General features: G+C 40.1%; 1 protein-coding gene across 1 annotated transcript in view; it reads left to right on the forward strand.

The window, feature by feature from the left end:
• Nucleotides 1-19,560, forward strand: part of LOC129133887 (uncharacterized) — a 306,814-nt gene extending 287,254 nt beyond the window's left edge. The window contains exon 5 of the transcript XR_013181048.1: nt 19,504-19,560. The gene's annotated coding sequence lies outside the window, so the exon portion shown is untranslated. The remainder of the gene's footprint in view (nt 1-19,503) is intronic.
• Nucleotides 19,561-21,347: the final 1,787 nt, after the last annotated feature.

Genomic DNA, 21,347 nt, shown 5'->3' on the forward strand with positions numbered 1-21,347 from the left:
GGCTGCTATTTGCTGTTTTGCACAGAAGGGAATATGACAGATGTTATCCAGTACAAGTGCTGTAGCCAAATACTGGAGTATTTAGGAAAAAAGGGGAACAATTTACAAGTAACTGACAGAAGTTCAACACCAACTTTCTTGTGGTAACAAGTACAAAGGAGAAGAGATCAATTCTACATAAGGGAAGTATAGAGGCTAATTTATAACAGTAATTAGGTCTGAGAACAAATGCAATACGCCTGAACTCCAAACAAGGAGCAGCCCTACCCAAGATACCTTCAGGTAAGGTTTCACTGACTGCTGAACTGTGAGGGAGAGGTGCCAAGTTCATGTTCCAGTCAGTCTCTAGAAGACTCAGCCTGGCTTTGACCACATCATTTTAAAAAAAACCAAACCAAAACCATGGGTTCAGCTGACATCCATCTGAGCATCACCTTGTTTCTGAGGTGTAGCAACAGGGTTGGCCTGTACCAAAATTTAATAATTGCCTTTTTCTTTCAGCATCTAGTCACAAGCATAAATGTCTAAAACAATTCAGGAACAAAATTTCTCTTAACAAGGCAGTATTTATCCCTTCAGTACCATCATTAAAAACAAAGTACATAGCATGCAGAGCTCAAAGTAGGCATAGTTGCCAAAATAGAAAAAACTCATGGGGAAGGGGCTTTACCCTGGCTTTTACACAATCCTTATCTGTCAGACCACATGATCTGATGCTAGTGGTATGTCTGCTACATTAATCAATATAGATATCATTCTGTAAGGGTCAGCTGTCATCATGGGGCAGGTACACTGGATGCATAACATCCTGAGGCAGGATCTGAGGCAGGGCTCGTGGCACTGTGCAAGAGACTGGCTACTACTCTCCCTTCAAAATCTGAGACAAAATTACTTTTCAAAGGTTACATGTGGCAAGACAGCACTTGTGTTTAAGGACTGTCTTTCTGATCACATTTGGATTTATTTCCCCCTCCTTCTATCTCTATACATTTACAAGTTCTCTCACCTGGTAGTTCTTCCAAGTGCAATAAATGAGGCTTCCTTGCATGCTTTTTTTTGTGTGCCACTCAGCTCTGATTAGTAGATATCATTTCCCCTCCTTTTTGCCAACTTCATATCCCTTTTTTTTTCAGTTATGGTACACAATACACATTTATACACAATGTCCTCTTTGTAAGTTTTCATCTTCAACGTCTCACCAGAAGACAAAGAAATTTCTCACTTAATTTCTATTTTGACAGTTCTTTCCCATCTTTCACTACAAGATCTTCACCTTTATCGCTGTTGCAATTCCTATTTGTTTGCCACTGGAAAGATTCCTGCATTCAGTAAGTTAATATTGACTGACATCTGCAGAGCAGATAATCTTTATTTTTGAAGCATGTATATATTATGCATAACTCATTCCACATAATTATACAGAGTGCTCTCATTTCTGGAAATGACTGCTCTTTGTGTTCTGTGTGGAAGTAATAAGATACATTACAACAGGTTTGACTGACTGCAGAAACAGCATGGTATACAATGTACTGATAAACTTACAAGAAATCCTTCTCAAACGATTTCTCATTTAAGTTACTGGGAAACAAGTTATGCAGACAGAAGAGACTGTTTCAGCACAGTGCCCACTGATGTCGCTCCATTAAGAATGGAGGATTTTGCACTGTCTAGATCTCTCATGTCCTTTTTCCTATATTTCATAACCTGCCCTCCCCAGCTGCCTGTCCAGCTTTGACCATTCAGTCACCTTACTCTTATCTCATATACCATTTTCCATGTTCCCTATATAAGGGAACAACCTCTAAAACGTGATCCATAAGAATATTCCCTAGTCTTTCTCTGGTAAAAAAAGTCCCCAAGAAGAATTACATTAGAAATTAGTCAGCTGGTAAGCTATTGTGTTCCTTTGATGTTTTGAAAAAATAAATAGCAGAATTAAAATGAGCTGTGAGTTATGTCCTCCACAAGCAGGCTGCCTGCCAGAGGAAGGTTCAGCAGAAAGGTGTTGCGGCATCCTCGTTTTGTGGGCTCAGGGGCAGACCGGGAGGCTGTGCACACCCACACCCAGCTGGCACAGGCACAGCAGGAGCCATGTGGCTGTAGATGTGTTCATGCCATGCTGACATGTCCCCAGGCCTTCTCATGTCACTGGGGCAGCTCACAGCTCCAAGCTTCTGGCTGGTTGCACGTCTGGCTCTCAGCTTGGACACACTCTGCTAACAGCCTTGCCTTTCTCTTCCAGAGGAAAATACTGGGATGCCTCAATTCCCCAACAGTAATGCTACTGTCCAGAGGGGACGATGTTGATGATCTGAAATTGTGACAGCTCCATTCCCTCTCGCTGCTGAAATTGTTTTGATCCTGCATCTATCTGGGGCTCTTACTGACAGCACACTTACCCTGACAGACATTTTGCGGTGTCCAACAAGCCTGAAGTCCAGAAGCATTACTAAGCAAATTCCACAAAACATGGAAATCCTTCCTTTCACCACATGCCAGGAGCTTTCTTCTGGCTGACCCCAGCTTTGCACCAGATAACCCAAAGATTAGTTCACAGAGACATCCAAATGATTTCTATCATGAATCTCTAGGCTGCTTTGGGACTACAACTGCTGTAAATCCTCAAACCTGACTCAGCAGTAAGAGTATATTGTCACTCATTGCTTGTATTCTTTTGCAGCCTTGACCTGCAAATATGACGATATAATCTTTTCCTCTAATGCCACTGCCATCCCTAAAGTGCTCATGGCTCCTCACTCTTTACGCATGCAGCCCAGGCATATTTACAAACAAATCAAATGCAAAAGTGCTTTGTTTTGAAAGCTGTTTCTGCAAACTGTAGTTTTTCAAGTGAGCACACCATAGAGTGGTGTGCTCTGTCAGAATCAAGATTCATAATGCCTCAGCACAAAACACAACATCATTGCTGTTGCAGCTTGATGCAACACCTTATTCAGCCAAGAAATTACATAGAAAAGTTTGAAAAAGTCTTTGCTGAAGACAACTAAGTTGACATCCATGTCTTAATGAAACAAATTCACCAAATTGCAGTTAAATACATCCTCAATCTTTCTGCTCTCCTCAGCAATTCCACAATTTATTACCTATGACAATTTACCTTAACCTACCCTTAACTTTATGACCCCAAGGTGATGTAAATACCATGTTTCATATACATTTTTACTTGAGCAAGGCTTGGCTCCTCATCTCTCCATCAATTTCTCTAGATCTGACCAACGTAAAAATAAAGGAAATGCATAGCAGAGAACCCTCTACAAAGCACTCTGCAGAGGAGGCACTAAAGTGTCAAAAGAAAGACTAACACATTTGCCTAGAACACCATTTAGGGAATGACATATTGATGTATTTCGATAGCAATGAATATCACACTCCATACAACTTCATCCTTACTATTCCCAGGAAATGAACAGATTTTCTGCAGTATTTGTACTGGTATAAAATAAACCATTTTTCATGTAGTAATCAAAGATCTGATAGGAGAAGGAGTGTGAAGACAAAGATCTCCAAGAACTGACTTGTACCTGAAACCACCAGTAGAAACTATGAGAGTTACTCAATAAGCCTCTTGGTTAAACAAGACTTATCTTTCAAAGTATCTTCTAAGCATTGCTTTGATCATTCTTACTCGGCACAGACACCACAGATCCCTAATAAGCAGCAGAAACAAATCAGAAATCTTTCAGTTTTTTTTTTTCTTTTCTTTAGAAAGATCCCACCCCAGCCAGCTGTGTCCTCTTCCACAGAACAGCTCCTTTGCTCCCATTTCTCTCCAGAGACCTACATGGACTCAAGCCAAAGCACAGATCCTCCTGCTACTTTCTCCTCCCCCCCACAGAGAAAGCTAATCGATATTTTCAGCCTTGTTTCTCTTTCTGCTCCACTGCCATACCAGAATGCATTGGCTATTAGCCCATTTCCTGTTAGCCACAGCTTTATCTAGTGAACCTGCTCTGTTTGAATGCTTCAGGCATCCATTTACTGTGAGACCTTGGGACATCCCTTCAGTCCAGACTCCAACTGCTACACACTGCCTCCGAGTTAGTAGTGGCTGAAATGTGCCATTTGTAGCTCTAAACTACATCGGCATGAAGCGCAGTGCTAAATTGTAGCCCTAAATGAACATGGCGTCCAGTCACAGCTTTTGGGGCTAAATATCAGAGATTATGTTATTTGATCACCTCCTTCAAAGTGATGCATCTCTGCTAGATGTGTCCACTCCAAGCAAGAAGGACTGGAAACTCATCACTTTTTACATGGGAATCTCCACTCATTCAGTGAGAGGAGGGTTGGTTGGTCCAGAAGTTATGGTGCTGGCTGCCAGGGTGTTAGGAATCACCCTAAGAAGCCCTGGGTAAGTCAGTGGTCGGAACATGTCTGATATCCCTGACTCTAAATGGGGTAGGATGCCTTTCTCACAGCTGGGACATGACTTGGAGCTGGGTTCATTCCCTTCAATTTACTAATCAAAAAGTGCAAGAAATAACAGCTTAGCTGTGATCTATAAATATCCTGATATTTACACTGGGTGCTCAGAATTTTTTGTATTAAAAATTCACATGTACCTAGTACCAGAGGGGAGGAATTAATTCATGTTCTGTGTTTACACAATGCTTAACACACTCACCAAAACCTAAATGCAAATAAATTAAATGGATGAATCAAAATTAATACTCTAGAGTAAGATAAAAACTTAGATAGTTTCAGGCCACAGGAGACCACTGAGGACCTTTCCCTAATGACCTCCTTCCCAGAGATGATAATTCTGTTAATTTTTTTATAAAAAGAGAAAGAAACAGAGAGAGAAGAAATCAAATCTAAATAGAGCAGAACTCTTTGCAAGTCACACATATTTGGCTATTTCCTCCAATAAGAAGCATCTCAAATCTCTCTTTAAATAGGTCAGGAATGTGTTGGCTGCACCTGAAAGTTTCAGTGACTATGAAGGCTTTAAAATCTGTTGTTAATCCTTAAAGAGAACTCATGCAAAGTTAATTCGTACTCTTGAATCGTTGTGTCTAAATTATTACTTAGTATTAAATATTTGAAGTGAAAGATTTTCAAGGACTGTTGCAACTTTGGAGGAGTATTAGGCTGAATTCACTTGAAACCTTCCTGGGAACAAATAATCTGCTTTCTGATTATGAACAAAGTATTCTTTTTTTTTTTTTCTGTCAGCAGTTTTGTATTTTGCTGTTATCTCCAGTTAGGCACACACAATTACCCACACATGGAACAACACTGAAATTAAGGAAGGGAAGTTAACTCAAGTATGTCTGACAAACCCAAACACAATAGCTCAGTGTACAAAAAACTATAAAATTAAGCTATCTTTACAAGTCTGAATAAGTGTAATTTAATGAAATTTACAGGAAGCCAAGAAAACAGTGTTTTCCAACAGTCAATGTAAAACCATAACAAAGCCAGTTTCAGATGAACACAACATTCCTTTTGGGCTCTACCAATAATCTATTTTTCATATGACCATTATCAAAGGCTGAACAGATAAGGGCAAATACATTTATTACTAAATCAAAGAAGAAACAACCTTCCAGGATTTATTTTATTAAATGCAGGAGAATGCATTTAAAGGCTGAAAAGATTCTAACCAATATCCCTACTTTTCCTGAATTTTCTATTTATTTAAAGATACAGTATTAAAAAAATCTATGTAGTGTTTTACACTTGTCACACATGAAGTTCTTCATTTTCTGCAATAAAATATTTATTCTAGAAGCCCTTTCAATGAGATGTTAAACTCAGTTGCTGTTCTCATTCTGGTAAACTTGAATTTCAGAAATAATTGAAATCTGAAATGGGTCCTTGAAACAAAAGGTGTTTGTATAAATATAAGGATGCAATTACTGAGATAACTAGAAATGCAAGAAATTTATGTACATAATGAATCTCCTGAAGGAAGCATGATTTTCTTCTTCTTTCTCTCCCCAGCTCCACAGCACTGAAATGCACAGTTCTTTTTGCAAAAGAGACTCTCCCTAGTTCAAGTTTTAAGAGAATTTAAAGGTCTAAGCAGAAAGCTAAAAATTGTAAAGTTATTTCCCAAGTTGTTCCACCATAGCTAGCAATTTGTCAGGCAGTCACTCATCTACAGGTGTTCCTGACTAGAATCATGTAGACCACCCTACTTTAATATAATGGGCTTGAAATCAATAGGCCCACAAATTACCTAGAAAACAGGTAAAAATAACTTGCCTTCAGGCACCTCTCTAGGAAGAATTCTTGAAGGGGTAGTATGAGCTTTCCCTGAAGTGCTGCACTGAAGTCCGTGAAGGAGCACACTATCTTTTATAAAGGGATTTAAGTAACGCTGCTAACAGTGCCCAAAAGGTTTAGTGTTTCTCTGAGACCTAGGGATTAAAACAAGTTAAGGCATGATTTCAAGTTCACAGCTTGTTGTTTGCTATCTCCTGTGCCTTCTCTGTATCAGCTCATTTCCACTCGAGTAGTACGTCAGAACATTCCTCTGTTATTTTGACAAAGTACACAGGGCAGGTACAGGAGAGGCTGTTGCTGTCAGGGCAAATTGCTAAGCAGCTCATCTCATCAGTGGCACTGAACTTGCCTACAAGGCAATGCTGCTCCTTGCCCATGGCATTATTGTAGGTGCCTCAGGTACTGCTGGTTATCATTTTCCCTTGACATTCCTTGCCTCACCATCAGATAAAAGACCCTCCTTCTTTGACTAAGCCTTTTGTCAATTCTGCTTTCTCGGGTTGACTCCATCTTCCTTCACTTGTGCTAGAAGTGACTGTGAGTTGCACTCAGGCAGTTCCTCGTGCTTGGTGCAGAAGGTCACCCTTGGCACGTGGTCTGCTTAAGAAATTGGCAGTACAGAGATACAGACAGCTGGCCCCGCTTTTCTGCACAGTAGCTGAATTTCACTTGGGCAGAAGCCATTCTCTTCCTTTGCAAAAGCCTGTTTGAGGGCTTTAAACGAATATTTCCAGTTTGCATGCCCAGAGGTTGTAATAACTATGCTCTTCATTATTATGGAAAATGAGCTTTCTCTGTTGGAGAACCATGCTCTTTACGAAGGTCAGAACCCACCTGGATGGCAAAAAAGGACGTCATAAGCATTCACGAGAGAGCAGCAATAGCAATGCAGAAGCTGCTCTTTTATCCTAGGTGGTAATGTGTTATTTCAGAAGGCATTATTACCTCACAATAACTCTACTTTCATTGTGTATAATGATTAATGGTAATTGCTTTTGTACTTCAGTATTTTTCAGAGACCACTTTGGCTTCCAATGAATACATTAGTACCTCATTGCTGTAAACACCCTCCTCACAACTTGGCCTATAACACAGAATTAGATTACAAAGCAGTCAAGATGGATATTTTTTCCGTGTTTTGATTTTTCTGGGAGATAAGTTTTTTGCTCTGATGTGAAGAAGAAAATTGTTCAAGAGCTTCCACTTTAATCTAGCCATGAGTGGCATTCTGAGTCTTCCTAATGCGTCTACAATTCTAATTCTCTGTTAGATTGGCTTAGTGTTAGGACTGTGATCAAAGAATACATTTTCTTCTGCATTCCTAGGCTTTTCCAGTAATGTAAAATGCCAGTTTGTGGGATGGAAAAATAGGAAAGATTCCTTTTCTGGTTTCCACAGGAACCATTTTATCCCTAGATACTACATCATCTCACTTCCTCAAATATCCTTTATGGGATGACCTGCATTAAAAATTCTTGCTTTTAGAAACTTCAGTTGGAGGAGCTTATAACTCTCACTCTTACTCTCTCTTTTGCTTCCTCAATTCTCCTTTATTTTTAAATACTCTCTTACCCCCACTGTAAACTTAGTGTAAGGATAGGGAATTACAGCAAAAGATTGCCTAGGGAGATTTTGGGGTCTCCCTCATTAGGGTTCTTTAAAAAGAGATTAGATAGTATCTGTCAGAAATAATTTCTGTTTTGCTTATCCTGCCTTAAGGCAGAAGGACACATGTTGTTATGACTGTCAACAGGATTTCTGTACCAACACCACCTAAGGATTTATGAAAAGAGCAATCTCATATTTCTTTAGGTAAAGGAATTATGTTTTTGGTCTCCAAGACATTGCAGCAGTTCACATTACTGTGCTACAGATAGCACTAAAATCTTGGATAAAACAGTAAAGCAGTTATTTTTAAGAATTAACTTTGATAGCACCAACTACATAAGTTTGAAATGCTCCTATGCTCAAAGGACGTGTTCAAAGTTAATGAATTATTCTAGTCTTATTTAAGACCATCTCAGACCTTATTTAAGGTTCTACTAAAGGATGAAAATGGGATTATATGGGTCTCAAGGTCTTCCTTTGATGATGTGGTTTCCTTCTGTGTTAGCAGCCCACCAAGCCTCCTTCAAAATACTACCATGGGACTGATGGCATATAACTGGTGTGGTGATCATGTGCAAAGTAAGAATTTCATATGAAACACACTGGAGAGTAATTACTACTCTATAATGTCAGCTTGATACTATAGCATAGACACAATTTGTGTCAAATTAAATTCTAATCTTTCCATAGCAACCATATTATCAGAACCAGTTCTTGCTATTAAAAAATATTGACCCCATGGTCCTTGATAAACAAAACCAGTCTTAAATTCAGGAGTGAAAAGCTGTTTCCATCTTCAAATTTCCTACTTACTTCAAATCAAGACATTAACTGAGGGATGTGACTCAGTGAAGCTGTTGGCTCATTGCACAAGAAATTATCTTTTGCTGCTGCTTTACCAAGAACAAGTCACACTGTAAAACTTGATGCAAAGCAAGTAAATAGACCTTGGTTTAGATAGCAAAATTCCTTACCTGAAATTTCTACTGAAGGGAGCAATAGACTCAGGCATTAATGCTACACACACATGCACTTTTACAGAAGGGATCTACAGTTTGGGCCTCTAAGAACTACATAAAGGGTTAGAGTTTTCCACAACCCTGTGGAAAGCTTCTCTGTAACTCTCTCTGCAGATGGAAAAACATCCCCATACAGCAAAGAAACAAGACCCTAACAATGGCATTTCAATCATAACGCCTAAAGTTATTCAGAGACCGAGATCTTGAAATTCTCAATATCATGTGAGGCTGCTAGTAATAATTTATGCATTTACTTACTATTAGTCTGATGATAGTAATTTTCTGAAACAGAGACTCAGAATTAGGCACAAGTGATTTGCAATAATGATATCTTCAAAGCTTGTCTGGACTTTCAGTGGAGACTGAAAATTGAAATCGGAGATTTGTGCTGCTTTCTCCAACATCACCGAAATGATATCCAATTGTTCTGTACTAACCCATGTTTCTTAATCTTCAACTTTCACATATTTCTTCTCTCTTGTCATTACTTTTCATGTAAATAAATTCAGAAGGTCTCCCTTTGATTCTGTCTCAGGAGGCAAAGAGCAACAACACTAACATTTTTTGTGAAAAAGAATTCTTCTCATGAACTCAAGGCAATTGCAGAGTTAAATTTAGGACGATATTAATGAATATTCCCCAGTACTTCCATTCATCCATGCATTTTCAATACCCACTTTCATTTTATTTTTTCAGATCCAAAGCTAGATAGAGTGTATGGAATCCAATGTATCATGTTTGAAAGGTTGAAGGGCAGATGGGATTTATTCCACAGCAGCTAATTGGGATCCCTGCTTTTGGACTTCACCTGCATCCTTCTGCCAATATAATTCTTTATGTCATACTGGTAAAGTCATCTGAATGTCAGGAGAGAATAATTTGCTTCCCCAAGATTAAAGCAGTGAACACATCAATTTAATCCAGAATTTTGGGAGACAGTCTACTAATCATCAACAAGGAAAAAGAGTTATGCACTAATAAGAGTTTTCTAATTGCTAAGCAAAAGATGGGGGGGAAAAAGACTATTCCAGTTTGGCAGGTTTGCAAATAACTCCTGGTAAGAACAAACAAAATGTTTCTGCTGCTCCTATTATTGCTTCACTTCAACACATCAACCTTGCATTGTCAACAGGAATAATTCAGCTGAGCCTTAGAAATGGGACTCTGAATCCATACAACTACCAGGAAACCCTCTCCTTGTGCTTTATGACAGTAACCACATTGCTCTGGTGCTTTATCAGGGAAATATATGTGGTATCAGAGCCTTGAACTTTGAATCAAACAGGTTTTTAGTGCTGTCTACACTGAAGCTGATGGCATCTTGCATTAGCATGGCTGGTTGGGATATACAAGCTGCCAGGTCTGGTGGCTCACAGGAAGTCCTCTGACTGTTCCTCACTGCTGTTTTGTAGGAATAACAAATGGCCTACAATACAGGAATGCTCAGTATTGTAACGGGAGTGATTCTCAGAATTTTGGAAGTTCCAATGAGACTTTTTTTTATCACTCTGTACTGCTAAGATTACACTTCCTTTCCTTATTAATATTGCTCACAGAAATCCTTGCCTCCTTCAGCCTCACTTCACTCTTTCACCCCACTGGCAGATCTGCACCAGCAGAGTAAAACCACTCTCTCTGCACAATAACATGCTAATGCCTGACACATCGTCTGTCTTCTCACTCACAGCATATTCTTCACAACAGCCTGAGTAGCCTTTGATGAGAAAAAAAATAGACAGGCCTTCGATTGTTTTCTGAGCCATTGTGTATTCCAAATTATTTATTGACAGATATTTTCATACCTGAGGATCCCATATTACTTAGCTTATTCAACCATAAATTACAGCAAAATTTTTTTTTCCCTTGAAGGGTTTCCTTGATGTAGCAGAAGAGAGGACTTTTAGAATTAGGAGCCAGCCTAGCACTCATGAAAGTCACAGATCAATGGAGGTGGTGTGAAACAGCCTGGCACTGTACAAAAGCACCAGCCTGCTCTGCTGCTGCATCTCAATTATGCTGCGTGACACACCTGCTGTCCTAGCCCTGCTTTTCCCTTGAGGCAAGCCTGCTAATGTGCTGATTTATATGGTGTGTAACAGGGGATTTGGAACAGAGGCCTAAGAGACTCCTTTTCACCTGGTGCCTTATTAAGGATTTGAGCCCACTTTGCTAGAGATGAAAAGCCAGTGGGCATAAGGCATTTGTGTCATTTAATTCTCAATAGGCAGTCAGTTAGTGAATAATGGTCTTGCAATGACTTTGTTCGGTCATTTCCTTTAACAGATGTTCCTTTGTGAAGCTGCTATCCCATAACAGTTTTTGTGTGTTTTGTTTGTGCATTAACGATACACATTGAGGAGCTATTTATTCCTTTGTCATTAAACAAAATCAAATTAATTACATGTTAATAATAAGAAGGCAACAAGTACATATTTTGCATTTCTACAATATTTCTGTGGATTTAACGTTCTCCTAGTTTCAGAAGTAAACTGTCTGCAGAAGAGAGAGCTCTTACTGTTTTGTTAATGATAAGAGAGACAAAGAAAGGTTTGGCTGCAATTCTGAAAACTCCTAAACCTCCCCACAATCACAGACTCACAGAACAGCTGAAGCTGGCAGGCGCCTAAAGAGATTGTCTAGTCTAACTCTCCTGCTGAAAAAAGGGTAAGGTGGAAAATGTCATTCAGGACCATTTCCACGTGAGTTTTGACTATCTCCAAGAATGGAGACTCCACAAACTCTCTGGAGAATTTGTTCTAGTGTACAATACCAATGGAAAAGCCTTTTTCTAATGTTTAAATGAAATTTCTCATATTTCAATTTGTGGCCATTGCTTTTTTGCCCTTTCACTGAGCACCACTGAGAAGAGTTTAGTTCTGATTTCTTTTTTCCCCTTCCCAACAGGCATTTAAGCACATTGATTAAAATAAACACAAGGTTAAATAATCTCAATTTTTACAGGTTCTCCTCACATAAAAGGTACTGCAGTCCCCAAGTCATCTTAGAGGACTTCAGTGAACTCACCTCCAGTATCTCTGTTGTACAGGGCAACCCAGAAACAGACACAGCAGTGCAGATGGGGTCTCACCAAGGCTGGGTAGGGGGAAAACATCACCTCCTTCAACCTGCTTGTGACACTCTTCCTCATGCAGACCACACTGCTGATCACATTCACCTTGGTGCTCACCAGGCCCTCCGTGTCTTTTTCTGCAAAGCTTCTTTAACACATCTCCAGCACACACACACGTGATTGTTACACTGACACATGGGGGTATTACTCCCAAGGTGCAAAACTGAGCATCCTTTGCTTGAACTCTATGAGGTTCTTCTCTGCCCATTTCCCCAGCTTGTCAGGTCCATCTGAATGGGAGACAATTATCTCATGTACCAACACCTCCTGGTTTTGTAGTGTCAGCAGACTTGCTGAGCTTACACTCTACCCCATTATCCAGGTGGTTAATGAAGTCCTTGAGAAGCACCAGTCCCTGAGGCACAGCACTAGTGATTGGTCTCTGGCTGTACTTCAAGCTAGAGACCAATACTCACAACCCTTTGAACCTCATATTTCAACTAGATTTAGGAAGGATGGTCAGACATCACTCCCCACTTCATATATCTGACAACTCCAAACACCTCTGTTCTTTTTATGTTAGGAAATGGTTTCCAGGACTATTTGCTACCTTATTATAAACTTTCAGGGACAGATATGAGGCTGGATCCTCATTCTTGTAATTCATGAAGACTCAAGGGATATCTGCATTCTTCAACCTTCAGGAATCTCACCAAATTGCCATGACTTTTCAAAGACTTTTGAAAGAGTAAGTGTGGCCTCACAATGACATTGGACCACACTCTCAGCATTCACGGGCACATTTTCTCAGCTCCTATGGGCTTATGTATGTCCAAATTGTTTAAATGTTCCCTATCCTGATCCTCCTTTAGCAGATAGTAATCTTCCTTGCTCCAGACTTCCTTAATGATTTCAACAACTTGGGATTCCTGAAGGCAAGACAAACAAAATATTGAGCACCTCAGTCTTTTCATATTCCTTGTCAAAAGGCCCTTACCCATTTAACACTGGGACCGTGTTTTGTCTAGTTTTTATTTCACTGCTGATCTACTGGTAGAAGTCTTTCTTGTTGCGCTTCCTGTCCTTCATCAGATTCAATTCTGGGTGGACTTTAACATTCCTTATCCAAGTCCTGCATATTTGGACACTGTCTCTGTATTGTTCTCAAGTCCTCTTGTCCCTGCTTATATTTTATATACTGTGAAGTGCTGCATATCATCATATCTTAAGGAATGTTGATAAGAACTAAAGGTATTTAGACAACTTCATTGGGCAGTTTCCTTAGCCACTTGGGATGGGATTTACTCCGTCCAGTTTTAATGACCAGAAAGACACATCCAGTCTTAAGTAATTGTCCCCTGATTAAACTTCAAGTGATGAATAATCTCTTGGAGGTGACCATCTCTCTCAACTGAGTATAGAAGCCCTGACTATTTATATAAAGTTTAGACTATGTGTCTAATTTTCAGATTACTAAAACAAATTCCATGCCTCAAACTCTACCATCCCTTATTGAGCAGTCAGTAAAACAATAAGTAGGTGCATATTTATATTTAAGTGTGTGTGCACTAACATGTACAAGAGCTGGAAAACCAAATTCCATGGTCCTTATTTCTATAAACTTTGGAAAAGTAAGACTGCAACCACAGTATACTGCTGCACTAGAGATGGAGCCATATGCAGAGTTCTTCTGTTTCTTCTTAAACAGAAAAACATGACATTTCATAAAACTGCAACCTTCCACTGTACAGGAGTCATTTTTGCTTAGTAGTGGTGAAGAATACAGAATATTGAAGCCAGTGAAAACAATAATGCCAGACAGTCATGCTGTCAATGAATTATATGGACTTAGATTTTTCAAACTTCTTGGAAGTAAGGTTGCTACATCTGCAGCGTTCACCTGGCTCAACATTTAATATTCTTGCAACATAAAAAAGCTGAGTGCTGTGTCTCTAGTTTTGTTTGCCCTTCATTTGCAACCTACTTTCCTAGGTCAAGAAAATCTCTGATAGAAATGCAGCTACACAGTTACATAAGAATGTTGCAGGCAAAGCTGGTTTAACTCTGGGAACAGGTGTAAGAGTCTTTAGCAAGCACGTTATTGGAATAGGCAGAATTTGCTGACAGCTCCATGGCTTTCAGAAGCTGTGCCACAGTGACTTCAGAAGGTCGTGTGCTGAATCAGATGCAGAGCTCACACTATACTATTGGGGTTTCAGCATCCACACCCCTCTGCTTCACCTCTGGCACAGACAAATACTTTGCTTGTATCAGAAGGCCAGGGAACCGCTTTTCACAGGGCTTCAGGAGTAACCTTTAAATATTTTCAGATTTAGCTACGTAAAAGTCAGCAAGAGACTGGGAAAAAGCCCCATCACTGGACAGTGCACAGGACTGGAAGAGCTCAACATTTTGAGTCCAATATTATACTGTTGAAGATTTGCTTAACAGCTTCTCCAGGGATAAGGCATTTTTTATTGTTAAAAGAAATTGTCATGTTTCTTTCTTTGATATAAAATTTGAATAACATGTAGTTGAAACAAAAATTTTATCAGTAGTGATTAAGTTATAATGAAACCACAGTGAATAAAACATTTAAGTTATTCAGAATTCAAATGTGTCTGTCAGGATGTGAGAGGTAATATGCTTTCAAAATCCCAAGGCTTTGCATGAGTACAAGCAATCTGCAAAGAAAACAAAGTATTTTCATTAGCTATTGATTTTTGTTCTCTAAGGGCCGTTAATGCTGTACATTTGGACAGTACAGGATGGTGCCTATAGTTTAAACAACCCAAGAACTTTCCTGAATAATCTCAATTTATCCAATTTGCTCTCTCTTGGTTTGAGCCCTGGGTATAACAACAGGCTTCAAAGCCTGCTGTTAAGTGCTAACATAAAGCCTTGAAACTTGAGATTGTCTCTTCCAGATATTTTAAATGTGCGAGCTTGACAAAGATCTTAATGGAGCTGGGATTTTGCATTTGCCACATTCTCCTGTCTGGGAAGGCAGATAACACAGAAGTACAGCTCGAGCACCAGGCAGGGGCACAGCCTATTTCAGAGGAAATTGTAATAAAAGATGGCTTTGGCTTATCATTCCCCACAGGCTGTTGTGCTTAGCTGCTGCTCTTCAGGTCTCAAGGTCTGTGAAAGCATGACACTGCTGTGGTGACAGCCCATCATCTTGGTGCCTGTCATCATGGTGCGGGTGTTGGGCAGCCTCAGAACCTCACACCTGCTGTGGTGATGCTTCTCCTGAGCTGAACCCAGGGCCCAGAGCAGCAGCTGCAGCCCAGTGCTGCTCTCAGCCCCCCATCGGGCAGGTCTGGGCTGGGCACAGGCTGGCAGCTGCCCCAGGACAGAGCTGTGAGGTCAGCTCAGTGACCAGCCCTGCCACAAGGCCGTGCACCCTCACTTCAGGCCTGGGGAACAGAATGCTGGGATCCAGCTTAGGCTCTAAAGTGAAGTGACCTTCCTCCCCAGCCTTCTGTGCCATGAGAGGAGGGAGGCAGGCTCCTGTGGGAGAGCTGTGGCAGGAGCATAACAGAGTGCCCAAGGAGAAGCCTTTCCCTCCTCACTCACATCACAGCGCTAACACAGACTGGATTGCTGGCACGGCACCTTGGCTTGGTGAGCACAGTTAAGCTCACACTCCATTCAAGGACTTGGGCAGGTCTGCAGAGCAATTCATTCACCCAGTCAAGTTTCAGAAAAGCATTTGGAAAATTCTGTTTTCCTATATTTTAGCAAGATAAGAAAGAAGAGTTGAATTTTCAGGGATTTTGCATAAAAAGACAAAGAACTGAGGCACTGAAAGTGATATTTAGATAAAATGCCAAGCAGGCATGTAACCCTGAGAGCTTCTTTTCTTCATCTCTAACTGGGTGTTAATGCTCAAATCCACATTTGTGTTTTACAGACACCGTTTCCTGCAATTACTCTTTTTACATAGGATCACAGATTGAAAGGTGGAGCACTTCAGTACGCCCACATTTCTGTACACTGCATATCTGCAACTGGCTTTCAAACCAGCAGTAGTTTTGGATCTGATCTGGGGGCTTTGCTGCTCCCAAGGGAGGTAGCAGGGCTTGACCTGCAATTGGGAATTTTATGCCCACAGCTTGGCCTCTGAAAATTAAAGACCGCAAAGCTGAGCTCCTCCCATCTCCCTTTACAAACTCTCTCTTTTCAATTCCCACTCAGTGAGATCACCACTTTCTGAAAACTGAGATGTGATAAATATCCTGCAGCACAAAAGTTGAATTTTTAAATATCAGGCTGTCCAGATACTTGGGAGCAAATCCTATATATAAAATATATTATTCCTATATATAAATTATGTATATATATACATAATCCTATAAATGAAATACATTCATTCTGGTGCTAGGTAACACCTTTTAGTGATCCCAGAGCATCTACCCATCACTATGCCTATGCTTATAGCAGTTCAAGGAGGCCATTTAATAGGTCAGACAGATCATGTGTACTGACAGATCATATGTTCTCTGGAATACAACAGTAAAAAAATATGTAGGCACACAAGTTTATACCCAAAAAGGGAGGGACATAAAAAATGACAGCTAAAAGCAGTAAGATAAAAGTGTCACTCATGTACATACTACCTACTGTTTTACACTGTCCTGCTCACTACTTGTAATTTCAGCCTTTTTTATTTCACACCATGAAAATTATGGGTCCTTACACTAGATTTCTAATGATTTAAAGTGGGATCCAGATTATAAGCAATATCTAATACACATTGTTGCTGAAGTTGACCTCCACAGTCGTGGCACTCTCTTAATACATTACCCCTAGTGTAACTTAAATCTGCTCTAAATTAAGCTGGCTGGGAGAGTTTGGGAAAAAAGTAATTCCCTACAGTAGACAAAACCAAAACATTACTGCTGGCCAAACCACCCACATACCCTTTTTTCAAAGAAATTGTTTGCCCTGATGTCTTCTGTGAGAGACAAAGCAACAATTTACTTAAATTTCCTAACTGTGTTTCCTTTGGGAGCATCATGGTGTCTTATGTTGTACATAAGCACCTTCTGCACTAGGATATAATTCAGCCCATGCATTCTCCCCACTTCTCTCATCCATGCTGCAGGGCATTCATGGTGCTGGGGCACAGCTTTGGCAGATGGCATTGCACCTCTGAGCTCTGCAAGCTGAGGTCACAGAATTCACAGTTACTAGGTTGGAAGAGACATTGAAGATCATGGAGTCCAACCCTAACACCTCAATGAAACCACTGAGTGCCACATCCAGTCTTTTCACCATCCAGGGATGGTGACTCCACCACCTCCTCGGGTGGTGTAAGGTCCCTTCCTTTCACTTGCCCACAGTTACATTTCCATTTGTGCTGACATGTACATCTGCAATTGAAGAAAGGGAAAGCTTTTCATTCTTGAGTTTTGCTGCATATCTGCCTTAAAGTGATCTAAAGGAGTGGACATCATATCCTTTATAAGAATTAAAATAAAGTTACATTCATCTACTTGTTGCTTTTTTCTTTTTTCCCCCTGTTTGATAATCCAGGAGTATCAGTATTTATCTTCTTTATGCTGCCACAGTTCCCCTTAGATTGTCAGTTCCTCCATCATTGCATTAAAGGTCAGGATGGAAATCACTTTCTCTAAGGTATTTCTTCTTAGAGAGGTTAATTAAAAAGAATGATGGGCCAGATACTCCACTGCCTTCTGTTTTGCACAGTCATTTGGAGACATGGATCCATTCACAACTCAGACAGGGATTCACAGCTCCGCAGACATCCTCCAGTGTGGACCACCAGGCTATATAAATATATGGGGCAGGACAGAGGAGACAACTACTGAAGCAATGTTTAAATACTTAAAAATCACCTGTAGTTGCCTGACTGACACAAAGGCATTGGCAGGCAGCCTGATCACTGAAACAGCTCAGAGGAGGAGGGCATATGAGCTCAGCAGGGATTTCAGCTTTTGGGATTCTTAGCTCTTGTAAATTCATTTCAGTGAGGAAGGGGACCATGACTTTAAAATGTTCCGCCTCAAAGACACAACCTACTTCTTCTAAATCTGCCCCTCAGATTATTAGGTAGAGCAAGAAAACACTACCAGCTCAGAATCCCTGCCTCATTTGATATCAGTACTAGCATATCATGAAAGTTTAAATGGCCATACAGTTCATTGGAGGTGGAGAATCAAACTAAAATCAATTTTACCACTCATATTAATTTGGCTTCACTTGCATGCTTTCTCTGTCATCCTTCCACTTCTCCAGTCATCCATAAATTTTCAGGTGAAACAAGACCTGAATTTTAAGGGCAAGGTTCATGTAGGAAAAAAACCAAAACAAAGTGAAATAGCAAACCACTGTTTTAAAGAAGGAACATAAAGGAAGCACGGGCCTGGGCTGGACAACATTTTCCAAAAAGTGTCTTTGTTAGGAAAGCTGTTTTTCACCTAACTTAAATATTTCTACAGTCAAGACCTTAAAGTCAAAATATTTTTCTTTAAAAATGTTTTCTGATATATCAACCATATTGTAGTTATTAGTTCATATCCTCATTTTTCTGAATTACCTGTACACTCTAATTCTCATCATTACTAATGTGAAAATCACCCTGGAAGCAGTAGACTGGCCAGGGAATCTAGTTTAGAGAAGGCAAAGGAAGAGGAAGTACCCAGGGATACAGCACCCAAGGTGTTCTGACACCTTTTTCAAATAGCAATATAGAAAAACCAATCAAACCACAAAGGTCTAGGATATGAGTGTTCCCTTTCTCCTGTGGGCTTCTGTTTCTCCGATTGCCTCCAGAGGCACTCTCTGTTCCTCAGCAGTGCTCTGTAGAAAGCTCTTTAGAAATCCTACTGATTTAGCAGAAGCTGCAATCACTAATGGCACATTTTTCTATCTTCATGGATGAGCAGTGGGCAGCAGGAGAAGTGGGGATGTGATTCCATTCCCGGTGTTGTTCTCACTGGCTCATCACTTTACACCTGCCAGAAAGCTCAGTGAATTTCTCAAAGGGGTAATGCAAGGATTGGTTATTTTTATAAACTGCTTTATGACCACCATTACCTAGATGCTACAGAAACTGCACATAAAAGAGCTCAACCTTGAATGAGAGGTGAGGTAAAAGGAAAAAATAAGAGTGCTACAAGAGGAAAAGCTATTAATAGAATGAATCTGATAATCACACCGGTCACCACACCCTTATTCATATTCTTCATTTCTCTGGGTGAGATTCTGTATCTCTTACTTCTGTGGGACAGCAAACACAGCTACACTGGGAAGCATAACTTCCTGAGAAAGCTGCAGCTCTCTGTGAGGGGATCAAGAGTCAGTCCCCCAACAAGAGGATTGTTATGATGAAAGAGTACCTTTTTTTCTGTGAGGGCAAGATGCATTCTAGAGTGGAGTAGAAGCCTAACCCTGAGTAAATATAACCAGACTTCAGCAAAATATGGTGCCAAGAGCACTCTCCAGAACAGGATCAAAGAAAATATGAAAAATAAACTGCAATCACTAATACCACCTTACTCTTTATTATTTAAAAACTTTCAGCACCTGCAAGAAAAGAGAAAAAAATGGCAACGTTGCTACTCTTACTGTTCCCAAGGAATTACAGAACCATGGTTTCCAGGTAAAAATTACTTTTTGTGAAGTCTGATACATTTTAAAATACTTTGTAACAATTCATTGCATAATTCAAATGGCCCCTACAGTACAAACAGCCAACATATTTATGCTAGCAGGACTGTCAGTGCATTTTTGTTATAAGAAGCTTGGAGGTCTGCTACAAATAATCTCCAAAGAGTAACTCTAATTAGTGGCTAAAGTTGGCATATTTCCTGCTATCTGAAATTGGATCAGAGAGTTAGGCTGAGATGAAAAAGCCCTATTAACTCCCTAGGCTTCCAGTTTCTGTTTATTGGTGGAAATTAATGTTTTGAACTTTATCAAGCATTATCTAAAGAAGTCTGGAGTCAGTGGTAACAGAGTGATTCAGGAGAGACTTTACTGCCAGCTTCTATTGAAGTACCATAGGCACTCTACATAAATATCCACATGAAAACTTTATTTAATGGTTACATGAAGCTGAACAATAGTCAGGAAAGATGGTCGAGTGGCCAGCATGCCAGGCTGGCAATTATAAGGAGTGGGAGACATTCCTTGCTCCAAGGTACTATTTAATCATTTCTGCATGACCTAGAAAAATTCTCTTTGGGGGAGGGTGAAAGTAGAGGAGATTAACCGAAGGTTGACAACAGTTAAGCAAATCTTTATTTTTCCTACAGCTTGTGGAAACAGAGAGGCTCATTCAGACAAAGCAGCCCAGCTTTTTGGTGTTCAGTGACTGGAGTTAGCCTTTGAAGAGATCCATTTGTCATCTGTAAAACAGGAATAGCACTGCCCCACCTCGTGGGGACTTTAGACAAATGGATACTTTCCTCTGCTTCCCAGAGACCTCAGCCCGCCCTGGACAGGCACATCAGAAGCAAACACCATAACTCTCTCCACATGGCTCTGCAGCTTCCCTGGGGCCTTTGGTGCTGAGACAGGGCTTTGCAATTCTCTTTGCCTTCCACACAACTTCAGCAACTCTAAGGTTTGCCATGGCTACATGTTCCTCTCCTGCACAGCTTGGAAAATATTAAAATGTATAAGCTCCTTTTAAACACCGGGACAGGGAAGGGACAGGTACAAAGACAGCAGAAAGGAAGGCACAAGGAATCATCCTCTTGGAAGTATATTTGAACCTCAGTTCTTAGAACTTCTAAACAAGCAAGATATTTTTCAAATTGTATTTTGCTCTGCCAAACACATGGGAAAGGAGGCAATTTTTACATCCTGAGGCTAAGCACCAAAAGCCAATGTCATTCTAGAGTTAATATGTAGACAAAGGAGGAAATATTATTAGGTCAGGCTACTTTTGTTCAGACAGAGAAATAGAGAATTTAGGCTATCTCTTATTTCTGGTAATCAGCCTGAGCAGAGAAATCAATGTCTTAAGCTCTTAATAGCTACAGAAACAAATACTAAAGTTCGGCTTATGTTTCAAAAGAAAGTTGTGGTTTAAAGCAATCCATTATCCTACCCAGGATGTGGAATTTTTCTGCAAAATCCAACAAAAATTTACAATTTAAAATCTGCAGTGAAACGGAATCTTCACAGACAGATTTCTGAGGGTACCTTCACCCCCTCCTCCACACCACAAAGTGTACCACCCAAACCCTTGCATTGACAAGTTGAGATTACCCTTCTCCATCTTTGCTTTCTAGTATGAGTGGTTTTTTACACTCTTTGAAGTGTAAAAAGAGGATATTTTCCTCCTAAGAGAACAGACAGGATTTGTCTAAAACCATTTTAAGGGAAACTGGAAGAATCTACCTCCTTAGGCCTGTGTT

Source organism: Agelaius phoeniceus, chromosome 2 (genome assembly GCF_051311805.1).
Source record: "Agelaius phoeniceus isolate bAgePho1 chromosome 2, bAgePho1.hap1, whole genome shotgun sequence".
Taxonomy (NCBI): Eukaryota; Metazoa; Chordata; class Aves; order Passeriformes; family Icteridae; genus Agelaius; species Agelaius phoeniceus.